This window comes from Pelmatolapia mariae, linkage group LG7, assembly GCF_036321145.2.
Source record: "Pelmatolapia mariae isolate MD_Pm_ZW linkage group LG7, Pm_UMD_F_2, whole genome shotgun sequence".
NCBI lineage: Eukaryota > Metazoa > Chordata > Actinopteri > Cichliformes > Cichlidae > Pelmatolapia > Pelmatolapia mariae.
Window position 1 is genome coordinate 28,021,914 of NC_086233.1, and position 10,553 is coordinate 28,032,466.

Here is a 10,553-nt window from a genome sequence, read left to right on the forward strand (position 1 = left end):
GAATATGAATTAGCCTAATTTGAAATTCAATTTATTGGTTTGAAAGTGATCATCACTAAATTGAAATTGAATTTTATATTTTGAAAATGAATTCATTTGCTTTGAAACCGTATTTTATCCTTTAAAAATTTAGCTCTCGAATAATTTCAGATTCACTTCTCACCATTCAGTTTCAGTCCTACAATTCAATTTCAGTTCCAAAATTCAGTTTTTTTGTACTTACATCCGGTTCCGGTTCAAGAGTAATCGAGCGCAGATTAATAGAACTACGTTTTACTAGCGGACCGAAAGTGTGCGACCTGTTGTGGCAATAAAACAAGATCATGTTTAAACTGAATTGTCATATTTTCTTAGTAAAGAATTATAAATAACCACATACAAATAGATTTATTTAACATTTGTTATGTTTCATGTGTATGAAAAGCAAAAAAAAAAAAATCAGCATGGCCAACTACTTGCAATCAGTTGCCAAATGTGACAAAGTTAAACACAATCACCAGGCAACCTTTGACCTTTCCTGGTTGCAAGAAGGTTGTCTTATTTCGACTCTAGTCTGAATGAGCTATAACACAATCATAACACAAAGACCATTCAGCTGACAGCCAATTATGCTAACCTTTACTGGATAAATATCATAATTAATGCCAAGGAGTTAGAAACTATGTTTCACCCACTTTGTAATGAGGAACTGTGCACACAAATTACACATACACACCTCTATTTACCTTCTCCACCTGTTTCACTTTCTAATCAAAAAAGGTGCTCCCATGCATACCTGTCATAATCTATTCTGTCTTTTCTGAATATTAATGACCAACAAAAATATGCAGTGCTACTTTAACATCCCACACTAGCATAAACACTTTAAAGCAAATGGACGAACACACCACAACTTGCTTAGACCCTACCTTACAGGTTAGTTGTGCAACAATAATTTGATACACTGTGTACAATGTAGGTACAAAGTAACACAAATATATCGTTAGAACTAGTATATAATGAGAATATTTAATGATAACTCTCATTCTGCATGGGCGTTGTTACTTATGTTGCAACAGACAACACGGTTGCATGCGTGTCTATGGATTGTGCTTCTTTGGCAGCTTATTTACTCTGCTGATAGCTTTGCTGAGCAGATCATTTTAAAACATTGTCATTGCTGTTATTTCATGCATAGTTTGGTGATTTTCTAATCTCAGCATACTTTATAGACACCTCGATAAGACTAATTAACTGTAACTACTAACTGTAGCTATTGATAAGCCTAATCTATACTGGTTTCTGCGATATGACGGTTTACTCTCATTTTGTGCTCTTGGATGTTTGGTCTGGCAACTGTCTTGTTCCATATGAAATAATATTAATTGAAGAGAATATCTGACAAAGTAAAGCAAATACCAGTCCAAAAGAAAACTAAGCATCAGACTCAGTAGCATTCAGACACGGTCCTTTGCATCAATCCCCAGTCTCTTTCATCCCTGCAGGCTTTCAATCTTGAGGATACTTTGCAGATGTTTACACTACTCTTGGCTCAAAGACAGCTGCTGTCCATTTTTAGCACAGTTGGCTTTTGTGTGTGTGTGTGTGTGTGTGTGTGTGTGTGTGTGTGTGTGTGTGTGTGTGTGTGTGTGTGTGTGTGTGTGTGTGAGTAAGAGAGAGAGAGAGAAAGAGCAATAGTGCCTAGCATAATTCGAAAGTAGTGCATATTAAAGGATGGCTATCAGCTAAACAGGTAAAATAATATTAAATTACAGTGGCATGAAGAAGTACTTGCCCCCTTCTTGCTTTCTTAGTGTTTTGTTGCATTTAAATGTTTCAGATCTAACAAAATACAGTTTTTAAATGAACCTACGTTTGAATAAATAAATAAACAAAATACATTTTATTTTAACCATTCAGAGGTGGCCTTGCTTGTATGTTCAGAATTACTGTAAAGCTGCATAACCCTAAAGCACTTGAGCTTCAGGGGATGAACTGATGGCCAGACATTCTCCTTCAGGATTTTCTGGTAAAGAGCAGCATTCATGGATCCATTAATTATGCCAAGTCACCCAGGCCCTGAAGCAACACAGCAGCCCCAGACCATCACACTTCTACTACCATGTTTGCTGATATGATGTTCTTTTTATGAAATGCTGTGTTAGTTTGTTACAAGTTGCAGTGGGATTCAAATCTTCCAAAAAAGTACAACTTTTGACTGTCAGTCCACAGAAATTTCCCTAAAAGTCTTATGGTGTTTTTAGGCAAACGTGAGATGAGCCTTTGTGTTCTTTTTTGGCCATCAGAGGTTTTCACCTAAGAACGCTCAGATGTCAATGACTTTCTTTTGAGGGATGTATTCATTTTTGTTTTATCTTTTAGCCTACCTTACATTGTCAGACAGGTTCTATTTAACTGATCCAGCAGGTCTGGTAGCAACCAGGGCTGAAAGATTTGAGAAAGGGCTAGAAAGGTTTGGGTGGCCGTTTCCTCTTAATAAATTAAATTATCTTTACAAAAAAAAAAAAAAAACTTTTATGGGTTATCTTAGACTAACATTAAACTCTTTTCAATGATCTGAAACATTCAAGTGTTGTAAAAACAGGCAAAAACCTAAGAAATCAGGACAGGGACAATTACTTTTTCACATACAGCAACATATTTCATTCGTCCAGATCTTTACTCCTGTTTTAACTGTTTATATTTTTTTTTTCCAAATTGTTTAACTACTTATGGAAAGATAGCTAAAAGCAACTTTAGGGATAGCTATAGTGACATCACTCGCTGATTTCTGAAGTCCCATTGTGAAGCGATTTCCCGTTGCTCATCTTAGCATTTTGAAACTGGATGTGAGAAGTGAGGGGTGGATTTATGAAACTGCATGCTCACTGGCTAAACACTTGCCCATTACAAGTCATAACCTGGATATTATAAGTCATATCCTGAAACTTATTTCTGAAACCAAGCCCACAAACTCGTCAGCACAAGCCCAGAGGCAGTTTTCTCATGTCTTTCAGACCCCAAAGCCATGTCCACCTTTTTTATAATGTCTAATGGTCAGGCCTTCTGCCTGCTGGTCCAGAGAGCGTGTTGTTTGCTTTTCTTAAGGTAAATACTAAGACTTGCACTTTGATTTGAGAAAGCCAGATGAAACTTGATTTTATGCACATACAACAGTCAATACTATATACACCCATACATACATAAAATACATTTTTAAAAATACCCACTTGTGCTGGATGTCACATACCCTACAAAACACACAGACAGCTGTATTATGAACACAAATAGGCACTCACTGAGAAACACGTGCATGCACACACACAAACCTAATACTTTGACTAGCAGGAGGCTCCAAAAGACTTATAATGGTTCCCTTGTCACCCCAGTTTCCTTTCTAGCCTCACCAACAGAGCTCTGCCTGCTCCTGCCAAGATACACTGTTCCTTATCAACCTTTTCACTGCCTTGGTACACTTCCAAGAAGATCGACAATCGCTGCCAGTCAGTCAGGATACTGACCATTAAAATTATCTGGGTTCTAAAATGCCTTAAATTGGAGGTCATTTCCAATACCTTGAGTGTTTTTAGCAAATTTAAACTAATTTGTTCAGTCAACTTTAATTTCACTTTTTATGTCTCATCAATATATGATTCTTTGTTTTGAGTAGCAGGTTGAAGAGAAGAGAAGAGAAGAGAAGAGAAGAGAAGAGAAGAGAAGAGAAGAGAAGAGAAGAGAAGAGAAGAGAAGAGCCCACACTCTGGATCCAGAAAGCCACCAAGATGAATCCAATAACTCAACTGTTCAGCATATTTCATAGGTTCATATGGATATGAAGCGGCAATAGTTCTTCCAAAGCTTGTTTCCCAAAATGTTCTCTGATTTCAACATGAATACTGTGCATGTCTATGAGATGGAGGAAAATAAAGTAAGCTCACGTTTAGCCTTAAAATGCAGCCAGGTTCATTTTGAGTATCTTCTTTCAGGACTACAACCTACATCGTCTACTCATTTATCAACTATAAATCAACACAAAGCGATAACAGTAGTAAAGTGGTGAGGTCTGTGTATCCCCTAAAATGGCTCACACACTTTAGTTTATGTTAAGTTGAAAACAGGAGGATATCATGTTAACCCATGTGTAAAAATACACACACTAGAAACACATGCCTGCTTCTTTTTTCTTTTTTTTTGCTTCCCACTGCTATCCAGCTGAACGGGCTGTTCTGGGCTGCCAGCTGGGCCCTGTGTGCACCTCACGAGGGAGAGGAAGACACAGCCAGACACAGGCAGAGCATTCAGGCTTGCACCACAGTCCTTTTCAACCTGCCTCACAGCACTGATTTTAGCCAGGCGGAGATAGCAGGGGGAAAAAAGGAGCAATAGAGAGGAAAAGTGACAGAAAAGCTCATCTACTACAATGGGAGTGTAACAGTACAGAGCAAAATCAAAGAAACACACACAGAAACAGTATTTTATTTGTACTGTGTGAGCATCTAATTATCATCTTCATTCAGATTCACTGCAGGTCAGAGGCCCCTGGTTTAATAAAGTGGTATGAATGCTCTCGAAAGACTCGCGCTCAACAATAAAATGATCTCACGTGACTAAATAAAATACGGCAGGCCTGCCTTTAATTTCACAAACACAGAACTGATTGCAACAAACTTGTTCACTGTAAAATACTGAGCTACAGCCATGGATTGGCTATTCACAGCTACTTGCTTAGTGGTGTTGTCTCTGAAAAATAGAGGTATGGCTTTTAAAGTAAACCTGACACTTAGATGTGTGTAAACATGCATGCAACAATAGTTATGTGTGATAAACATACAGAAAATGGAACCGAAAGTGAATATGAATTCTCAATTTTGCATTTGTCCCTACCTCAGTGATAAATATGTATGTCAAAGTTTCTGTCGTTTAGTGAATTAACAATAAAAATTGAGCAATTTCTTATCAAAGTTGAAGCCCAGATGCAGGGAAACAAAGCAGTGCTGCAAGAAAGGAAAAGGACGAAATAAAGCGTACAGCATCTATAACTCAAAAGAAGTGTGCAAATGGTCTGTGAGTAAAAATAGAGAGGTAGGTACAACCCTTATAAGATGAGCAGCTGAAATGACATGATCTAACCCTGCTTTTAACATGCAACCAAAGTTTCTGTTTCAGGTGACTTAACATTGAGTGCTATTTTTGGATCACACATCTAAAAATGTGGGTGGGTTTGTGTGTGTATGTATTTAACCTTAAAATAGCTCTTCTATTTACTGAGTATCAAGGAAAAAAACACAGAAGACAACTCTTGTGAGCAGTGCATACAATGTTGTCTTGCAAGAGGCGCAGATCTGCATACTGATCTGAGCTCTCGGCCTGTGGTTGTTGATGAGATGCTATCTCTAGCTACAGAGTATGAGGGCGTGGAAGTGGACTGAACAGTATGTGGATTCTAATTTATTCAGTCGGTCCCTGCTGGGCAGCTAATACTAACCAGCTGTCTGCGGATATCAGGCTAATGTCTTCTCAACACAAACAGTCCAGATGATTGAGTGAGCCCACTTTTAGTTTCTGCTCGGTCTGTGTTCAGTGTTTTTGTGTGCACCTAGGTGATGACACAGATTTTAATGGAGTATCACAAGTGTTTTATGCAACGTGGGTATTCATCTAATGCAACTGAATGATTAAGAATCAAATACAAATCAGCTGCATCCATACAAGGTACAGTACAGCTAGCTAAATATAGCTTTACAACAGTCTGCAGACATTTATTTACCAATAAACTGCTTCCCCCTACAGTTAATAAGAAGCCACATAAACCGAGGACGGAAATACGTCTAATCCACCAAGTCATAACATTTAAAATCCAGAAGGTAATCAGGTCTTTTCTATACTTTTTTTTTTAAATTATTAATTAAATTTGATTAACACTGAACATGAGGATAGCTGTGACTCGGAAAGAAGAGAAGGTAATTCACTAACCACAGAAACACTTGCTCAGTCCACATGTTGGAGTATCTTTGGGGACGATACTGAACCCTTAATTGCCCCTGATGCATCCATCAGTGTGACACAAATGAGCTCAATAACTCCATAAAGCTACAAAGAAGCAGTACATGCAACAAAATCCAGTTGTGCAAACGTAATTTTCAAATTCAAGTTGAGGCCGATGCAGACTTGTCCAATTCATTGGTTATTTGGCGGAAACATTATTTCCCCCAAAACTAAACCGTTATCAAATGCCCGGGAACTTTTGAACTGTAATGTAACTAATGTATGAATTAGAGTCATCTCACCCACAGCACATGCACTGAAACACTAATCCACAACAGTTGGTGCCCTCGCCATTCAGTCTACATCAGTTGTCCAAAAACAGGTGTGTATGAGGGGTGTTACTCGCATCTCAGTCCAAAGCCAGATATGGAAAAAAACATCTGAACAGCAGTGATTGAGGGAGGCACTAAAATCTATTCAGTTTGACATCTTTACTCTGCTTTATTGTCTTTAGTGGTTGATATTTATTATTATGGTGTAAGGGCCTAATAATAATATAATGTAATGACATATACTTATATTAGCTGAGCTATGTGCATGTCATTTATATGTTTGTATTTGGGGGAGTGGGTTTGGTATTTGTTTATTGGTCACTTTTTTGTGATCGATGTTAACTTTTTTGATTGTTAAGTGCACTTTACAGTAAGTCGGTTCTTTCTTTGTTGATAAAGGAAAGAAAGAATCTCTGTGAGCCATTTTCCAGAAAACATATCAGAGAAGTGGCACGGCCCAATCTTAGCCTCTCAGCGGCTTTTTAAGTTGTCACAAAAGTCACAAAAGTATTGATTAATGTTAAACAGATAACATAAGTTTTAATTACCATAAGTGATGAATGACGTGATTCCTGATATTATCAACACCACATAAATTAACAATCATAGCAATCTCCATATAGCGGTCTGTTTATCAGACAAATAAAGTACTTTATCGTGCATAAGCATCTGTAGTAAAACCAGCATTATGTATGTTATTGTGTAATGTGGAAGAAAACACATCATGCATAACATAATCCTTCCATAAAGTATAGCTGTGAATGTGCTGGCTTTCCTACTCTTCTAATATAGCTGCTGATGGTTAATAGAACAAATATTTACATAAATTCTAATCTTTTTTTTTTTTGGCTTTGTTTTGTTCTTATCAAGCGCATGCACCGAATGCATTATATGCAACGAGCTTTGCTTCGTAATACCGGAGTTTCAGGAAATACAACAGGAACAATCAGCTGACTGATGGAAACTGTTCAAGCTCACAGACAGATAGACAGACAGTAGTCGTCAGCATTAAGTGAGAGGAATATGACATATAACTTCTGGTCAGTTTGTGTTGACACAACTTGTCTCATTAAAGAACTGACAATGTGTAATGTTAACAGTGAAACACAGAGCAGAGAGGAAGCTGTAACACAGCACACACTCATTCTGATATGTTGAAATCAGGGTCAGCGAAGTTAGTTTAAAAGGCTGAAGGGGACTACCCTGGAAAATGAGGCCTTTTGCAAAATGTTATTAATGTATTTAAACAGCTAGTTTTGTTCCAAGGTTGTGTTTTGGTAGTTAATGGGTCCCGCAGGGCAGACTGCCTAATATTTGTATGATTTAAAAAAAAATAATAATTAAGTTATTCCAGGCAAGAACTTCATAACCTCCCTGGTTATTCCATTGGCACGTGACAATAACAGTACAGCACATACCTGCAGGACATTTTGTAATAGCACTATAAGCTTCCGTCTTCTTGAAACAATGACAGCATGAAAGGCTCGTTAAAAGCACCGTCAGCATAATTCTAATATCTGCTGCTGATCTTATGAAGTTATTGACTTGTATATTAATATCACGTATGCCTTCAGTACATGCTTGGCTATTTGACCTTTTATTCATGAGGTCCCCATCGCACTGCATAACATACGGAAGGACTGATCCGATCTGATAATGAGTGCATTGATAAGTATTAATATATGTCCATATTCTGCACTACAATGACAACTGCAACATCTACACACAATCTGGCATGCTTAGCATTCACATTAATTTCCATGTGGATATAGGCAAAACTGCTACCTGTCAGCCTATTAAACCACACCTGTCCCTGAGCAGGCACTAATCTATTTCTCTCGATTAAAACGTGCGAAGCTCGCTAGCTTCAGTGTTCACTTACTGCTTCAGTTAGCCCTCACCAACCTGCCTAACGTTAGCTAATACAGCTATAGCAGTTATAGCCTCAAAGTCAGACCAAAATGTTTAATCGCACAGTGAACATTTCCCCAGACACTTCCGTCAACACGACACAATCAATGCAAACTCTTAGGTAAATGGGTTGCAAATAACTTTAAGATAAATCCGCTGCCTGGCCCCGCGGTGGACAGAGTGTTCATGCAGGCCATTACAGTATTATGGCTGGATAGCTAACGCCTGCTAGCCATGCTACTCTGGCACTTCCAACCAACAAACAGGTATATTTCCTCCTGACCAGGGAGACAGTCACGCTTAACCTCGAGTATAAATGCGTGCGCAAGTGCAAAACAGCTTACCTTGGTTCCCACTTTTATTTTTATTCCAACGGCGGCTGGCACAACATTGCACTTCCCAAATAACATCAGCAGCCAACAGCATCCAGCCGAGCTGTAAACACAAGCCCAACCAACCCGCTGACAACCACACTGCGCATGCGTCTGTCACTGCTCCTCAGTCTATGCAGAAAGGAGGCGCTGGCTGGTGTGCAGCTTTGACTGATAACACGAGTCTGTTTTGTTTTGTTTTTTAAGTCAGGGCTCATCTTAAATGAGAAGTGTCAAACACACTGGGCCAAGTAGGAGTCAGTTCTCCATTTTTCAAAATAAATGTAGTTGCAAGTGGTGTGAATGTCTGTGCTTGGCTCTGGAGGTTTTTATGGTATAGGTGGAGGTTTCCATATCTATTTCATAGATTTTCTTATCCATTTCATATTTATATCATATACAGTTGCTGCTGTCAGGTGAGAAAGTAGGTGTAATCATGAAATATTCAAGGTGTGCAACTACACATAGACTTCCTGTTGCTTTATTCTTGGATTTCAGCAGCTTCAAACACTAATGTTTCATGTCTTTCATGACAAGGCAGACTGGGGTTTCACAGAAGTCCCAAGTTCTTACCTTTGAGTGCTAAATTGGATTGAAGTTCACAAATTTACATCTCAAAATGTTCCACCTGCAGTTACAGGTTTTTCCACCTTCACTGGTGACTCATTCCTTTTCTTAGTGTTGTAAACATATGTGGTGCTGATGCTGACCATATAACTCCTTGGCTCAATAATACAATAGTTGCTACAGTCATAAAATAATGATATGTTCTCCTCTTGTATTAATTCATGCACTTCTACATAGAAGAACCTTTGTTTCCATATCTCCAAAAGTTGAGTCTGTTCATCTGGACATAGCGTTTTCAGTGGGAGAAACGTTTCGTCACTCATCCAAGTGACTTCTTCAGTCTCTTCAGTCTCTATTTCCATAGTTCACACTCAAGTTAATCAAATGTAAACCCAGAATTTTGCAGTAGTTCAGTGTAGATGGTGCCCAGGGGTATGTATAGAAGGGATGAATCGGGTTGTACACGGTCCCTCTGAAATATGGTTGTCCTTCTCTAGTTGCCCGCACCCCAAATGCATTGGACTAGGGTACAATCCCACCACTGGATGAGAGAACAGATAGGACTATTAACTCAAGTACTTTACTCAGGTTTTATGTAGTTATACTTAACTATTTCCATGCACTTTATATTTTGAGTGCAATTATAGATCAAGTTACAGAGCCATATATCTGTAATTAAAATCATCAACAGCTGCAATGTTAAAGATACATACACATAAATATATCTAAAATAATCGAAAAATATCATACATATGATTCTAAAAATGCCATTTCACGTGAGTACATTTTGTTCAAGAACTTTAAATATATTTAAATACACATCCTGTGAACTACTAAGCTATTTAAAAATGATTCTAACTTTTACTTAAGTAAAAAGTCTCAAATACTTTTTTTTCACTTTGCAAAAAACTATCCATTAGAAGTTTATGTTTAAATTCATATGCAGCTCCAGTTTTCACATAATAAATCTGTAAAAAAGGACTGCGTAGTTTGAAATTGGTTTTTTGATCACCAGTTTTATACACTTATTAAATATATCTGTTCCTCGTGTTGCACCCCATTAAAAAAAACAAAAAACAAAACAGTCTTGATGGCGTCCTTTTGTTTACAACATATCTTGGGTTTAAAAAAAACATCAACTATGTCCCGCTACAGTCAGTTATGAGAAACACACCTACTGTTCTCATTGTGTCGGTGCCATGCTGGCCCTTCCTGTCCAGCCTGTTGTTTCATAAGGGACGTACGTGGGAACACAAAGCACAATACTCCGTTTAAATATATTGAAAACCAGGTCACCACATCAGAGCAAGCTCACACACATACTTAGCCTGTTAGGAAATAAGAGATTTCTAATGAATGCTTCACAATAACACTGACCACCTCATGTTTAAGTCCACACTTCTAACAG

At 38.0% G+C, this 10,553-nt stretch overlaps 1 protein-coding gene across 2 annotated transcripts in view; it reads right to left on the reverse strand.

The window, feature by feature from the left end:
* The window catches only part of LOC134630935 (rab GTPase-activating protein 1), a 73,208-nt gene extending 64,542 nt beyond the window's left edge, over positions 1–8,666 (reverse strand). For both annotated transcript variants that reach the window (XM_063478757.1, XM_063478756.1), the window contains exon 1: positions 8,552–8,666. The gene's annotated coding sequence lies outside the window, so the exon portion shown is untranslated. The remainder of the gene's footprint in view (positions 1–8,551) is intronic.
* Positions 8,667–10,553: the final 1,887 nt, after the last annotated feature.